This window comes from Drosophila persimilis, unplaced genomic scaffold, assembly GCF_003286085.1.
Source record: "Drosophila persimilis strain 14011-0111.01,24,50 unplaced genomic scaffold, DperRS2 tig00000000-arrow-pilon, whole genome shotgun sequence".
NCBI classification, from domain to species: Eukaryota; Metazoa; Arthropoda; class Insecta; order Diptera; family Drosophilidae; genus Drosophila; species Drosophila persimilis.
In genome coordinates, this window is record NW_020825288.1 from 20,698,086 (window position 1) to 20,714,526 (window position 16,441).

General features: G+C 36.2%; 1 protein-coding gene across 1 annotated transcript in view; it reads left to right on the top strand.

The window, feature by feature from the left end:
- Window positions 1–610: 610 nt before the first annotated feature.
- LOC6591505 (homeotic protein antennapedia) overlaps window positions 611–16,441 on the top strand; it is a 132,850-nt gene continuing 117,019 nt past the window's right edge. Inside the window, exon 1 of the mRNA XM_002016919.2 lies at window positions 611–706. The gene's annotated coding sequence lies outside the window, so the exon portion shown is untranslated. The remainder of the gene's footprint in view (window positions 707–16,441) is intronic.

The window sequence follows — 16,441 nt, forward strand, 5'->3', positions numbered from 1 at the left end:
CCTCCACCGTCCACTCCACCGTGCAACGTGCAACGTCCAACGTCCAACGGTTCTCCAATTGACAGATCATAAAACCGATATAAAACCTATCGAAAATTATCATAAAAGCCAGACAAAAAAAGCCATTATTGCCCGCCTCCTGTCGTCAGTCGCTCCGAGGACCTTGTCCGGCAAAGATACTACAAAAACAGAGAGGAAGAGGACAAAATTCCCATAAGAAAAATTTCGCGCGCGCAATTTTTTCGAAAAGGTCGTGTCGAGCCGGTGTCTCCGGTGCTGCCTCAATCCTCGATTTGTGCAATATCCCAAAACCCAGAAAACATAGAAGATATATCCATATAGGGATTACCGATTTGTTGTGCAAAATCCAAAGCCAAAAAGAAAAAGAAATCCCTAAAAATCCCTAAAATCTAAGTGTTTTTACCATATAAAATATATATATATATATTATATCGTATAATCCTCCAGCCTGAAAACTTGAAAAACTTTCAACATTTTCTAGTCCACGAGCAATATTTACACACTTACAAAAATAATAATAAAAAAGACAACCAAAAAAAAAGTCAAATACAAAAGAAGAGCAAAAGTTTTCTGCCGCAACAAAAAGTGTTTTTCTGGCACGTGCAAAAAAGTTGGGGGGCTAAAACATTGAGACCCCAGGATTCCAAGGATAAGAGTCAGTCACACACATTATTGGATTTAAAAGGTAAGCGACTGGGTCTTAGGCATTCAATTTTCCTAAGGGGGGGAAACGGAGCAACACTTGGGTTAATTTATGGTCTAGATGTGGGTTAAAGGTTCACTGAAAGAAATGGGGTTTGAGAAAGAGCTGTCTAAAGGGATTTGGGGTATATTCTGTTGTATCTAAGTATCTTTTTCTATGTTGCCTATAGGAAAAGGTTCTTGAATAATTCCTTAAATATGTTATAAATTATATACAAATTTTAATATATAATTTTGATATAAAGCAAAGGTCTTTTCTATGAGAAATTGCCATGAAATATCTAAGCTATGATTTGGAACATAAAAGTCACCGATCATATAAGAAATTGCCTAATAATATCCCTAGTTTGTCAAGAAATTGTAATCTTATATAAACAAATCCATAAAAAACAAAGTTTTCTTCTTCTATACAAGTTTCTTATGGGATTTCTTTCAAAGAAAAACATAGTTCTTCTAAGTATTTCATATAAACCGAAAATTAAAGAAAATCTCTAGAGTTTATAGGAGAAATATAGGTTTAGAGAGCCCGTTTGAAAGTTGTTCTAGAAAGATACTATAAATCTATCAAGAAATGGTTCCAAAAAGAACTTAAAAAAGAAATCTCTCTTCAGAAATAGTTTTTTATGTTTTTTCTATCTCCTTAAGAAGGTTCTTCAAGGCAGAGTTCCTTTTTAATATTTCATATAAATATTATAATACAAAGAAACTTGGAATAAAATATATAGATTTTGTTGTTTGCTCTCTAAAATATATTTGAATTTCCATCAAATATTTTCGAACTTTCTTCAACCCAAAAGTTTTTTCTAAGTGTAAAATGGAAGCTATAACTTTTGCCAGAACTCGGGCGAGAGCGAGAGAGAGAGATTCAACACTTCATAATTCAAAAAGTTGTTTTTCATTTTGGGGATACAGGGTCCAGGGTCCAGGGTCCAGGGTCCAGGTCCATCACTCATTTGCTGTGCAACAAAATTGCTGCAGCAACTGTTGACAGGCTTATTAGCCATTTGCATAAATTTTAACGCCCATTTGGAGGGCCTAGAAGGCCCCCCACCCCCCTCCACCCTCCAACACATTTTTAGAGAAGTTTGAAGCTGCAGAAGGAGCAACGGCGGAGTTGCAGGGCGGCGGCCCCTACGACCGACCGACCGACCGCACGAGTAATGGCCGCTTTGAACTTGGAATTTCTCTCCTGCTTTTGTGAATTATTGCACATATCCTGGGCAACATAGTTTTCACTTCCCACCGAATGGAACACACACACACACACACACACATAGATACAGCCCAGTCCTTTGCTAGGATTTTGGGTTCGCATAGAAAATTTATGCGGCCATTGCGTTGCAGTTGTCCTATGTCCTTCGTCCTGCGTCCTCCGTCCTTGTTGTTGGTGTTGTCCCAGTTGTCGGTTCGGGTCGGACGGTCGTCTGTCTGGTGGCCTTTTGCATATTTGTCGCACTCTCCTCCTCGTGTGGCGTCTGCCACTTAACCCCTCGCTATATCTCTCTCTCTGCTTCTCATTTTCTCTATATTTTCCCCTTTCTCTCATTGCACTTGCGCGTAAATTTAAATATTTTTCCATTTTTTAATGCAATTTTTTGTGCAATTTTATTTGTTGACACATTTCCACATTTTCCCTTTGCATTTACCCCATATTTGTAGACATTTTCTCTTCATTTTCCCCCCATTTTTCCCTCTGTATATTTTCCCCATTTCATTTCCCCATCTCTTATCAAATCCCATCGATTGTCGGTATTATTTACTCATAATTCAATCGATTTAATCAGCTGGAAATGTTACACAGCTGACAAAATCATAAACTCCTCTCCACTCTACGTTTTCTCTGTGTTTTTGTTTTTGTGTCTGTTTTTGTTTTTGTTTTGCAATGCAGAAAACTTTTTGCCGTGATTTATGGGCCCAAAAAAAGGGCAGACATTCGATGCATACAGTGGGTTACATTTTATATTATTATGGGAAATATGTATGTATCTAGGGGTCTAGAGATCTATGTATAATCCCATCATGGATGCTCCAAAGTTTTTAATACGAGTTTCTTTACATTTATCAAAGTTTTTTTTAGCTTCAAATAGGGTTTAAAGTCTATTTTAGATGGTTTTTAAGGTATTTTCCTCTCTAAAAAATATATAAATATTTAGAGAAATATATAAAATATAGAAAAATATTCTATAAAAGCGCTGTAGCATATTTTTTCTGCAATTTGTATATTTTTCTAAAAATTGTTCTATATTTCTGTCTATTTATTTCTATATATTTTTTTTCAATTTAAATTGCAAATGTTTTGAATATTCCTTTAAAAATTCATATACTTTTATCTCCATTTTTTGAACCCATTTTTCAGTATTTATCTATAGAAAAATATTTTATAAAAGCGCTAAAGCATATTTTTTCTGCAATTTGTATATTTTTCCGCATATATTTTTATATTTTTTTTCTATTTATTTCCATATTATTTTCTTTTAATTTAAATTGCAAATATTTTGAATAATACTTGGAAAAATCATCTACTAGTATCTCAATTTTTTTAAACCCAATTTTTAATATAATATTTCACTATTTACCCTTATATTTTCTTTAATTTTAATAGTGGAAAATTCAACCTAATATTAATAATAGAAATATGATTTATCATATATGTTTCATTGCTTTCAAAACCCCTAAACATTTACGAAACACCAGAGAAATGGCCCCAAAATAATGCACAATTTATTTCCTAACATTTTTCCACATTTTTGTTGAATTTTCTCTCCACCATTTTTCATCTCAATTCAACTTTTAATCAACTTCGCACTTCAGGGCTAACACACACCTTAAAAAAAGATTTATATTGCGGCGACAAGTCTTTTGTAAAAACATTAATCAGAGTCAGAGCCAAAGCCAGAGCCTCCTCATTCGAAAAAACAAAACCAAAAACTCAGCAACAAAATAAACGAAATTGTTGTTAATAAAAAAAAAAAAAAAACAACCTTTGGAGACAATGAAAGAAAACTTGTTTTGTTTGGGGTTTCGGGGATTTGAAATTAAAATATTATAAAATCCCTCTATTGATGGATGGCGACACAAACGAAACGACCAAAACGATGGCTAATTAATCATATGCACAGAAAAACAACAACAACAAAACCCAAACAGAAATCCAACAAAATCTCCAAAAACTTCACACAAACGAAACAAAAGGCGGCACAGAAACGGTATTATTTTTAAATGAAATCAGTTTAGTTTTTGTGTTTTATTTGTTGGTAAAAAATGGCTTCATCTCGGGATTTGCTTGCGGTTTGAGGGCGTTGCAGGGTCTCTCTCGCTCTCTCTCTCTGTCTCCCTCTGCCCCTGGGGATTGGGGGAGTGGACTTTGATAAGCCCCGACGGAAATGGCCGAATGGAGTTTTCTTTATCGTTTCATTGGAGGGACCACTGGGACCTATGTACTTCTTTTGTGCTAAAATTAGCTTCGAATTGTATTTATCTTACATTTTTTGCTTATATTTTTTAAATGATTAAAATATTGAGCACAAAAATGTTGGGAATTCAATTTCAATAGAAAAGTAATGATAAAAATATAGTAAAATAAAAACTATTTAAAAAAAAATGTGGAATGCAAATAAAGCAAGAAATAGGATCTAAAACATAAACAACATTTTTAAAAAATATAGATAAATTAGAAATTAAATTGATAGGTATTTAAAATGATTTAAATATTGAGTAAAAAATGTTTTGATATTAAAAACAAATGGTAAAGAATATAATAAAATACAAACAATTTTTAAAATGCATCAATAAATAAATAAAATAACAAAAAACAATTTTCAAAATTAATTGATAGGGTTTTTAAAATGATTAAAATATTGAGTAAAATGACAAATAAGATTAAAAACATAAAAACAAATTTCAAAATATAAAAAAATAAATGAATACATTTTTAAAATGATTAAAAAATTGAGTAATAAAATGTTTTGATATTAAAAACAAATGGTTAAAATATAATAAACTACAAACAATTTATAAAAGTACTAAAAACAGTACACAACATTTTTCAAATATAAAAAAAATTCAAAATAAATTTATAGGTTTTAAAAATGATTCAAATATTTAGTAAAACTCAAGGAAATGATTTTAAAAAATTAGAAATTTATTTTATTTTATTTTATTACTTCGTTTGGTACTTGAAATGTTAAAAATAATAATTAAAAAATTAGGAAAATATTTTTACTAAAATAAAAAAGACATAAAACTGCCAACATTTTATCCATTTTGTTGCATAAAAAATCACCAATATTTGTAGGGCTCTCCCACTTGTTGTAGTTGTTTTTGTTTTTGTTATTGTGGTTTCTGCAGCAATAAAAAAGGACCTTCTATATTCCGAGAAAAATACTAGACCCCAAAAAGGGTTTGTTGTTACTGCAGCAAAATGCAATTCTGGCTTTCAGCACTCGTACTATTTGCAGGCACTGTGCGGGGCTGTGCAGGGCTGTGCAGAGGGGGGGCTTTCCAGTCGAAAATGAAGTTGAAATGGGTGTATCCCGGGGCCAAGGATTGAGAGGCAGGGCCTATGCAGGGCGCACAGCTCTAGAGGGAGCTACGAGGCACCGCTACGAGAGGCCCCCAGTCGCCCAGCGGGGAAGCTCCTGCCGCAGCGCCTCGCAGTGACATTGCGCCCCGAAACGAACCGAGGCGAAGCGGGTGACAATGATTTATGGCAAAGAGATACCCAAGCGACAACGAAACGCAAAAAACTCACCAAAAAAAAAAAAAAAAACGAGAGAGAACTCCTCGAAACACAACCCAAAAATATTTACAGAACATTTTCAGCCCAACAAAAAACAAAAACAGAAAAATCCAGCAGCAGCAGAAAGAGAAAGCAACACACACAAAAACGCGAATGAAAACAAATTGAAAGGCAGAGAAAAACTAACGAAAAACTACCTAAAATTAAGGCAAAAAAAAACTGCGAAACTACGCCAAAAAATCGACTCAAAACTACCCAAAATCAAAGCCAAAAATCTGCCTTAAGCTACAGAAAAAATGGCAGAAAATTTACCTTAAACTATGCCTAAAAATCGTTGTAAAAATTTACCTTAAACTCTGTAAAATTTTACCTAAAAATCCTGTCATATTTATGCCCAAAAATATCTGAAAACCATTTGCCAAAAATCTACCTTAAAGACACCGAATTTTGCTCAAGGAAAAGTCAATTTTTTAATGCCCAAAATGTCCTTGAAAATGCAACAACAAAAGGAAAATTCTTGGGTAAATGAAAGTGCAAGGCAAAAATCTGACCTGTTGACCTGCTGCTGATTTTTATGATTTCTTTGCCTTTTTGTCACTTGCGAGTCATAAATGAGGGAGAATTTCCCAACCAAAAATTGGGATTAAAGGGCCATTAGGAAGTCACCTGCAAGGCGGAAGGTCCTGGCCTCCTGCCTCTTCTCTGCCTCCTTTTTTTTTTTGATTATGCAATGGTCATAAAAATTAATATGCGTCCTTCGGTTTTTGTGGCAATTTGCTGCGCTCTTCGCTCGCCTCTCTGGCTGCATCTACATGACTTTTGGCTTCTTTCGAGGCTAAGAGACCCGAATCTCTCTGAAGGTTACCTGTTTTTACAGTTTAGAGGCATGCCCCTGCCTGCTGCCGGCTGCCCCTCCTTCGACTTTTTTTTCTTCTTCTCTTAAATTATTATTTATGATCTGGCATTGTTGTCGCGCCGTCGATGATCTGGAAAAGAACGACTGCAATTCTATGCATCCTTTGGGCTACTTCTCTCTCCCTCTCTCTCTTCCTCTCTGTCTCTCTTTCGTCTTTCCTTTCGATCTTTTACTTTCATTGAAAATCGAAATTTCGTAATAAATCAAATTCCATTTTTGTGTGGGGTTTGTCTTGTGCTTTGGATATTCGTATAAATCAAAATCTTTGGGATTGCAATGTTTAGATTTTCTTGGTGCATTGTTTGGGGCAGGGTTTAAGGATTAAAGGAAGGCCAGAGATGCCACAGATGCAGATACATCGCATGGGAAGCAGGTTATTTTTCCTGGCAAGATTTTCAGGGATTAACGTTCTAAACGGGGAGAATAAGAGCTCTGGAGATGGCTAGTAGCCACAAATACTTCCGAACCAAAGCTTTTATAAGAAAGATCCATCTTTGGGGGGTTTTTCTTGGTTTTTTTGGGGCATTTCTTGTGGGATTTTGTTCCACTTCGAAGCCCGATCGTGCATCGTCTGTGAAACGCGGCCTTAAACGTTTGAAATTCCAGCCTCGGGACCGCCGAAAGAACACACAGCCAGCAGATGCAGATCCACAGATCCGGTTCCCAAAAGATACAAATAGCGGGACTCAAATCCAGAGCATGTCTAATTGTTTTGCGTACTTAAAAAAGAGAGCAATGGAAATCCATATTCCATATTTTTGTCATATTTTTGTTTGGACAACACGGCGCCGTCCCGCCGTCCCGCCGCCGCCCTGCCGCTGCCACCCGCTGCTGCCGTTGCAATATGCAAATGCCGCCACATATGTTTGAGACACGCGTGGACTTCTTTATAGAGAATATTTCGGGCCATTTCTAATGTACCAATTGCATCTACCACTCGCAGAGCAGCAGTCGAGTCGAGGCGAACAAAATCAAGATTTATTTGGATTTTTTTATGACTTATTGACTTCTTCGCACAAATAAATCATGAAATTTTCTCCCCATTGTGATGTGTTTGTGAAAATATTGGAAGTGAATGTGATTTATGGAGGCGACAGGACGACAAACGACGACACACATGCGGCATTGGAACAATTCTCACGGTTGCAGCAGCGGCAGCGGCAGAGAGAGAGAGAGGAAAGGCAGGAGAAGCATGCAGGAAGGGCCATGCAGGAAAATCGGTTAAGAAAAAGGGAATCCAGTGGGTGAGCTCCTCATGATCGAGGAGCTGTGGATGGATGGAGGAAGGAGGAGATTACCAATTTGAGGGACTTTTTTTGGCCGGCATTTGAATAAGAATAAAATACCACAAAAATACTGCTTTTAAAATACCAAAATTAAGAAATACCTAATATAATACCCAGAAAATACCAATAAAAATAACAAAAGAATACCAATTAAATACTAATATGAATACACGAAATTAGTACCCATAGAATACCAAAAAGAAAGCCCATAAAATACCAATATAAATACAAACAAAATAATACCCAGAATATACAAAAGAACACGTAGAAAATACTAAAAATAATACCCATTAAATACCTATATAAATAATAAATATAAACACCAGAAAATACCAATATAAACACCAAAAAGAATATCAAGAAAATACCCATATAAATTTGAAAAAAAAATAACAAGACTATACCATTTAAATACCAAAAAGAATAGTCTTAAAATACCACTGTAAATAGAAAAGAAAATTCCCAGAAAATTCGAATATAAATATAAAAAAGGATAACTAGAAAATACCAAAAGAAATAGCAAAAAGAATACCCATAAAATACAAAAAATAATACCCAGAAAATTTGAGTATGAATATAAAAAAAGTTAACCTGAAAATACCAAAAGAAATACTGATAGTAATATATACAAAATGCCGTTATAAATAAATATTAATAGTCCTTTTTGTAGAAAGTTTTATGAAAATATTAACAAAATAAAATTACGATTTCAAACAGCTAAATAAAAACCATATAGTATCTAATGTTCTGTCCGATCAAGCATATTAATATATTTTTTTAAGGGAATAAAAGCTACTTTATTTTGTGCTCTATAAAGTTCTAATCAAAATCGTATTACCCTTTTTCAAAGGGGCTTGAAACGCAAGAAACAGAACGGCGAACAAATGTTCTTCCAAAAAAAAACCTGAGGCGGCAAATTTCAAGCAAACAAAGCAAGCAAAGTCCAGCCGCAAATACAACACACATCTGTAGATACAGATACATATATAGTACACATCTACCCATACAAATGTAATCCATATCTATGTATCTAAACTAAGTTAGCCGTGGGGCAAGTCGCAGACAAACAACAAAAACCACAAAAACCTACATGAAATAAAAACTCGACGAAAAAACTACACGAAAATGTTGCAAAAACCAAAAGATACGAAAAAAAAAGTAGAAGCGAAAAAGAGTTTGAGACGAAACGAAACGAAGGAGAAAAAAAAACAATGTCACACATGTCAAAGTTGTCGCAAAATGACACAAATGCGGCTGCGGCTGGGCTGCGGCTACGGATTGCTCACTGACCCAACAAACCCCCTAACCCCGCAACCCGCAACCCCAACCCCCACCGCGTGGTCTTGGACCCACACAGATACCCAGATACACACTGATACAGATACAGATACAGATACAGATATAGCTCCACGTTGGTTTCTTTCTTTGGGCTTTGCGGCGGAGGAATCGTGTCAGCCTCAAAAAACACGAATCAACTCACTCGAAAGTCGCATCGTCGCAAAAATTTCGTGGAAATTTCACAATTAAAAAGGCAAAAGAAGCAAAAAACCCAACAACAACAAAAAGAAATACAGACCTTAGGAAAGAGTTAACTGGAATGAAATATACTGAATGGACGGATGGTTGGATGGAAAGAGGAGTACGAGTACATCCGAGTACGAGTACGATTACGGAGTGTGTGCATATGAAAATCGTGTGTTTGCCATCAAAATCTGTTTTTTTGCGGACACTTTTGACCTGCTCTCGTTTTTGGCCCAATAAAAGAGAGATGTGGGGTAGAGATATTTGCAGAAATGGCAATGAAATGAGAGACAGACACAGGAAGAAGATTCTTTCAATGAAAAAAACCAAAAATAATTGTAAATTATTAATAAATATTTGGAAAATAATTATAAAAATATTTCCCCATATATACAACCAAAAAATAATAAAATACTAATAAAGGACCAGAGAAATATTAATCTTTATCTTTAGTAATATTTAAAAACACCAGAAATAGTCTTATAAAATACAATAAAAATACTAATAAATTACCAAACACAAATTGACTAGAATTATGCAAAAGTATTAACAAAATTTTCAAAAAAAATACTAATAAAATATATAAAAATACCAATATAATAAAGAAAAATAAAAAAAAAATGAATAAATGATAAAATAATATAAATACTAAATTAATATTCAAAAACTCTATTAATATACAAGAAAATGCCATTAAAACACTTGAAAACATCCATTAAAATATATAAAACTACTAATAATAAGTAATAATACTAAGAATAATAAAATATATAAACAATTACTAATAAAAAGTCCACCAAAATCCCAGAAAATACGATTAAGATACCAGAAAATATAATTTAAAATAAAATAAAATAAACACAGAATTAATGACTCGTATTAATTCTGTGTTTATTTTATTTTATTTTAAATTATATGTTATGGTCCATACAAATAACGGAAAATACGATTTAAATACCAGAAAATATTATTTAAAATAAATTAAAATAAATACAAAATAAGTACTTAAAAGAGGTCCATTAAAAAGCCATTAAAATAACGGAAATTATCCTTACAACAAAAAAACAAAACAAAATAATAATTCTAAAGCTACCAATAGCTACCATAAACGTATCAAAGCAAACTCGGGTCAAACCAACATAAAAAACTATTAAATTAAGGACTTTCAATGCCACAGATTACAGGTCCTATTCCTATTCCGATCCCTATTCCCTATCCCATATCTATTCCTTACAGCACATCCTATCCCTATCTCAAGCTGCATTCCATGATCTATCTTCCCCCAAAAGGCGAGCAGAGACAGACGCCATGCACCGTGCACCACATTCCATCCCCTGCCACCAGGCGGCAATCAGCATCAAAAGGTGGCGGCAACGGCAATCGTAATCGCAGTGGCAGGCAGAGTGTGGCAGCCATAATCCCATTTCCAAACAAAAAAAAACAAAAAACCAGCATGGCCGTGGCTCAAGGCAGAGAGGGATGCAAGAAAAAGGGATGGGATCAAGAGAGAGAGCGAGCGAGAGCGAGAGAGAGGGAGGATGCCCTACAGCTGGCTAGAAAGGGACAGCGATACGGGGCCATCAAAGATGGTTGAAAGAAAAAAAAGAAAACAACAACAAACGAACGAAAAAATGATGCATTAACCTTTTCGGAAACTATTTCTTTCGGATAGACCCGAAAAATATACGAAAAAAAAAAACGAAAGATCCCAGAAACCCAGATCCCAAAAGAAAAGGCGGGGGTGCAAGAGATTGCCGAAAAAAAAGAACACCAATACAAAGGCAATGTGCAAAAGGGAATGGAGAAGGAGAGAGAGCGGTGAGCGGTGAGCGGAGAGCGGGGGAGGGGCAGAGGAGTGCCAGAGGAGCGGCACTGAGGAACAACAACAAAATTAAAGACCATTAATCATTTTGACTTATTTCTTTCCTTCTTTTTTGCCCTACCCCTGGCTCCCCCTGGCCCCCCACTCTTCTTCCCTTTTTTCTCTCTCTCTCTCTCTTTCTCTCGTCTAAAATTAATCTTGATGCCCAAAAGCAAGCGTTGCCCTGGCAACGCAACCAAAAAAAATTTGGGATCTGGGATCTTGCTTAGGGTGAGTGTGAGGGAGATGGCAGTAGTTAGGGTTTGAGAGAGGGAGATGGAGTGTCGTTTGGGGATTATGAAATGTGTCCGTAGGAAACAGATGCTCCCGATGCCATAATTATGCATGCAGGTAGCCAAAAACCAATGGAAATACCACCACATACCCTATAGGGAATACTAGAACTATTCCAATAAAATACCAAAAAATACTAAACGTATTATTTTTAATGAATAATACCATAACATACTATATAGAGAATATCAGAACTATTCCAAAAAATACTGAAAATAATGTGATTTACTTTTAAATGGGAAATCAATCGATTTCATCTTCTATATAGGGAATATCCTGATTCGTTAAAAAAAAAAAATACTACAAATAAAGGCATCTACGCTTTATCCTAAGGAAAGAGATTTTGTCTCTTAAAAACTTCTTCCTAAACCGAAAAAATACCATAATTCTACAAAATTTACTAAAAACCTGTAGTCGTAACCTACCTATAGGTATATCCTTTCTTTTTTTGGCAATCTTTAACCATTTTATAGGATTTTATAGCCTTTAACATCGTATACCCTTGTTTTCCCACTTCAGCATTGGTTTTCAGCTCCCAAAACACATAAGAAACGAAAGATCCATAGCTTAACGTCTACCCCTTTCTATATCATACTTTTCTATGGTATAATTTGTCGTATATATTCCTCCTTTTGCTATCCTCCCCCCTCCATATAATCCCCTATGCCTAAAGGTCAGAATTTCTGAAAAACGGAAAATAATTTAAAACAGATTAAAGCGTTACGGCTGCCATTTGCACCCCTTAAAATTGGTGGCTGAAGGAGTGGATGGAGAGCGGTCTGAGGATAGTGATTGAAGTGGGTTGAGGGTTGGGGTTGGGGTTGGAGTGTCTACCGGGGGTGCTGGCCCGGGGTGAGTAGCGGGGGATTAGCGACCGAAGCCCAGAGCCCGAAACCGAAACCGAATTTGAATTCTGACCAAATGTCTTGCGAAAACCGAATTGTGTCCTTTGTCCTTTGTGCCTTGTCCTTATCATCTATTGCATATGCTGCAAATTTGCCAAACTCCCAAGTGGCAAGGCAGTCTGTGGCCGTGGCAGTGGCAGTGGCTGTGGCAGGGGTGGGTGGTGAGTGGTGGGGTGCTTGCCCCCTGTGTGAGTGGCATACTTAAGGGCGCGTCGTGGTCGGCAAGAGGCAGGACTCAGTGGCAGCGACAGACAGACCCCGAAAGACACATCGGAGTGAAAACAACAGGACGGCGGCCCATAAAACCGTTTAAATCAAACGGCAGAACAAATTGGTTTCCTTCGGAGTCGAAAGCTTTATGAGGTCCTTCGTCCTTCGTCTAAGGGTGGATAGTGCGATTCCAAAACGAGCTTTAAAAGTGGCAGAAAGAAAAATGAATGTTGAGGCAAATTGAAGCCAAGGATTTGGAAGATGGTCTGATTTTTATGGGTTGCGTGTGGATTGGGAGGTGATTCGCGGATAAAACTGTATTGAAAATCAACAAAATACCAGAAAGTACCAATAAAATACCAGAAAGTACCAATAATATATTAGAAAACACAGAAATACCTATATAATAACAAAACATACTACAAAAACACCATTTAAATACTACAAAATACCATGAAAATACCTGCAAACAATAAAACACATAAAACGATCAAGAGAAAACCAAAAAATACTAAGAAAATACTAGTTAAATACTAAAAATACCTTTAAAATACTTAAAAAGAGTAAAATACATTTAAGATCATAAAAAATCTTAATAAAATACTATAAAATATCAATAAAATACTCTGTAAAATACTGAAAATACTAAAAAATACCAGAAACCCCAGAAACCAGAGAATACAAATAAAGTTTAAAATATATCTCAAAATACCAATAAATAGCAAAAAAAAAACGAAGATCTTCCTCAGTTTTATTCTCCATTAAATCGATTTTGAATCTCCTACGAATCTTCTTTAAAACTCAAACGGATTTTCCTGGAATATTCATAGAATCACCAGAAAATCTCTCAAGAATCTCTTTTGACCCCTCCCCAAAGAGGATCCCCCACAAAACCGCAATCTCTTGTAAAAAAATGTCCATCTCTTGGCAGCCATTCAGCAAATCTTTTGCATTTACAGAAAGATGATTTAGATGATGGTCGATAGGAGGCAAAGAGTTGGGCTGCCCAGCAGACGAGGCGCGAGGACCAAAAAGAAAACCCATTTGTTATTGCCTTATTAACATTGATAATCTCTGGACATTGGCCAGCAGGGAGGCAGGCAGGCAGGCAGGCAGCAGACCATCCAGCCAGCCATCGGGCAGACAGAGGGGCCCACGCATGCCCCATACGATGTGGCATACAATCAGCATTTTGCCATCGAAGCGTAGACGACGACGACGACGCGACACTTTTGGCCGGCAGTCTGTCGTTTCTTGGCCAATTGCATAATTGCCTGCCAATTGAAATGCGCAGAGGTGCAAAACGGTGTTTGGTTTTTGATTTTTATTGCGGATGCGAATGCGAATGCAGACGATGCACAGCCAACGATAAGGCGTAGCGCCCTCGGTTCTAGGCCTGCTTTCCAGGCGGCTTTCTAATCGCGTTTATTGATTCAAAGACGGCCCAAAAGGCGGACCCAAAACACCTGACCGCAAAATGAGCTGCGAGTGCTCCTTGGTCTCTCGTCTCTCGTCTGGAGTTTTTCTTTTTGGCTGCCAATTGCCGTCGGCGGCGCTGGACTTCATAATTGCCACCGGTTGACGCACGTCGCACGTTGCACGGTTGCACGTGTAGCCACTACGTGTTGGCATTAACCCGCACCACCCCGCCACACCTCTTTCCGCCTCCCTGCCTCCCCCTTTGGTTTTTTATCACAGTTTTTTTTTATTGCTTTTTTCCATAATTTTTATAGCAATTTTTTTATGACTTTTTAACGCCAAAATGTCTTGACTGTTGTTGCCACTGCCACACAGCTATTGTTGTTGTTGTTGTTGCTGGTGGCACTTTGACTAATTGCAGTGCACTTGCCACATAGAGTTGTTGCCACTTTTGTTGCTGTTGCTGCCTTCTGCTGTCACTCTCTGCCTGTCCCAACAATTTGTCATCTTCTCTGTCGCCTGTCATGCGGTGGCTGTTGGCTGTTGCCTGCTGCCTGCTGCTGGTTCTATGTGTGTGCCCGCGAGTGTTGCGATACAACAATATTTTTATTAGATTTTCCAGGGAAAACTCCCCATACTTGATGGACTCCAGCAGACAGACAGTCAAGGGACAGCCAGGCAGTGGTCTGTGGGACCATCGTTTATCACTTCCTTTGACAATTTACATGCAAATCAATCGGTGGCACGACCGCGGCCACGACTGCCTTGACTTCTGTGTGCGGGTCCGCCCTTAAGGGGACTCTGAGGCAATATAGGAAAGAGTTAATTGAGTCGTTGGTTGTACGGATATACATATGTACCTATATTCGATATATGATTGGAGCAACTATAATTTGAAGCATTACTTGAGGGTTTATTTCGAGTAAATTGGAACAATTATCGGTTGGTTTTTATTCTATTCCTAGAAACTCTTTGGGGAGTGGTTTTTTAATATTCAATATCCCAGTATTTTAGTATATTTTTCAGTATTTCAGTATATTTTTAGCATAGTTTGTAAATTTGTAGTACTTATTGGTTTTTTTTAGTATTTTATTGTTTTTTTTTTTTTTTAGTAATTTATTGGTATATTACTGGTGTTTTTAATATTTATTGAGTATTATTTTTAGTTTTTATATGTCATTTTACGTCCTTGTTAGTATTTGATTCGTATTTTTTAGTTAAATTTTTAATTTTTTATCTTTTAGTATTTTATTGGTATTTTTAGCAGTTTATCGGTATATTTTTAGTATTTTATTGGAATTTGTCATATTTTATTGGTATTTGTAGTATTTTATTGGTATTTCGTACCGGTATTGGTATTGGTATTCGTACAGTATTATTTGTGTTTACAATTCTCTATTTTATTGATATGCTTCTAACATTTTATTGGTATTTTTTTAGTATTTTATAGTCATCTTTAGTATTTTATTCGTATTTTTTATTATTGTATTAGTATTTTTAGTATATTATTGCTGTTTTTATTATTTTATTGGTATTTGTAGTATATTTATTTATTGTTATTTCTAGTTTTTTCTTATTTCAGTACTTTCTTGGTATTTGTCAGTACTTTATTGTTATTTTAGGTATTTGATTGGGATTTACTAACATCTAATTAATGTTTTCTTTGTATTTCTTAAGTATTTTCTGATATTTTACTGAAAAAAACAAAGAGCTTCAAACACAATCCAAATCATTTTGTTAACAAAATCGTATAGAAAATCCCAAGTAAAACGACAATTTTCAATGAAAATCTAGTGGGAAATGCTACTAAAAACACGTGTGTTTTGCTTTTCCACACACAAAAAAGAAACAACAAAAGCCAGAGAGGAAAACATTCAAGAAATCAAGAAGAAAATGAAGGCAAAGAAAATGTTTTTATTTTCGAAATATTGTAGCAAAAACAAAAGCAAAGAAGAGTCAAAGCAGGGGGACAGATATATATATATATATATATATATATGTATATGGATAGATAGATACATATTGTATCTGTGGGATACATCTCTGAAATGTTGCCTTAGAAAACAACACAAAAATTTTGTTGGCGCTGAACGAAGCGAGATAGATGGATGGCTTTGGGTGCCAAGATTTATGGTTGATCGAGAGAGAGAAAAAACTCCACCCCCTCTGCGGCTACACCTTGTGGCTCTACCACCCCCCACCCCCACCCCCCGCTCCTGTGGCTGCTGCTCCTTTTTTTGCTTCGATTATTTTTAGATATTTCCTTTTCGTTTCGTTTTGGGTTTTCTCAGTGCAATGCTCCCAAAATGTCTCCATGTTGCAGCATCTCCATCGCTTGCCCCAACTCGCTTCTCTTTTTCTCTGTGTGTCTCTCGCGTGGCGCGAGAAGAAGAGAAATGTCTCTTGGGTGTATTCATAACATGGCCGAGCCATAAATATGCCGCTTTTGCCCGCTACAAGACGCACACATCCGATGTGTCTGTCGAGCCAATGGACGTGCCACAGGAGAAAGAAAAAAGCAAAAACAAGAAACGCTGGGCGTACGCCAGTCGACGCCTTGACGGATTG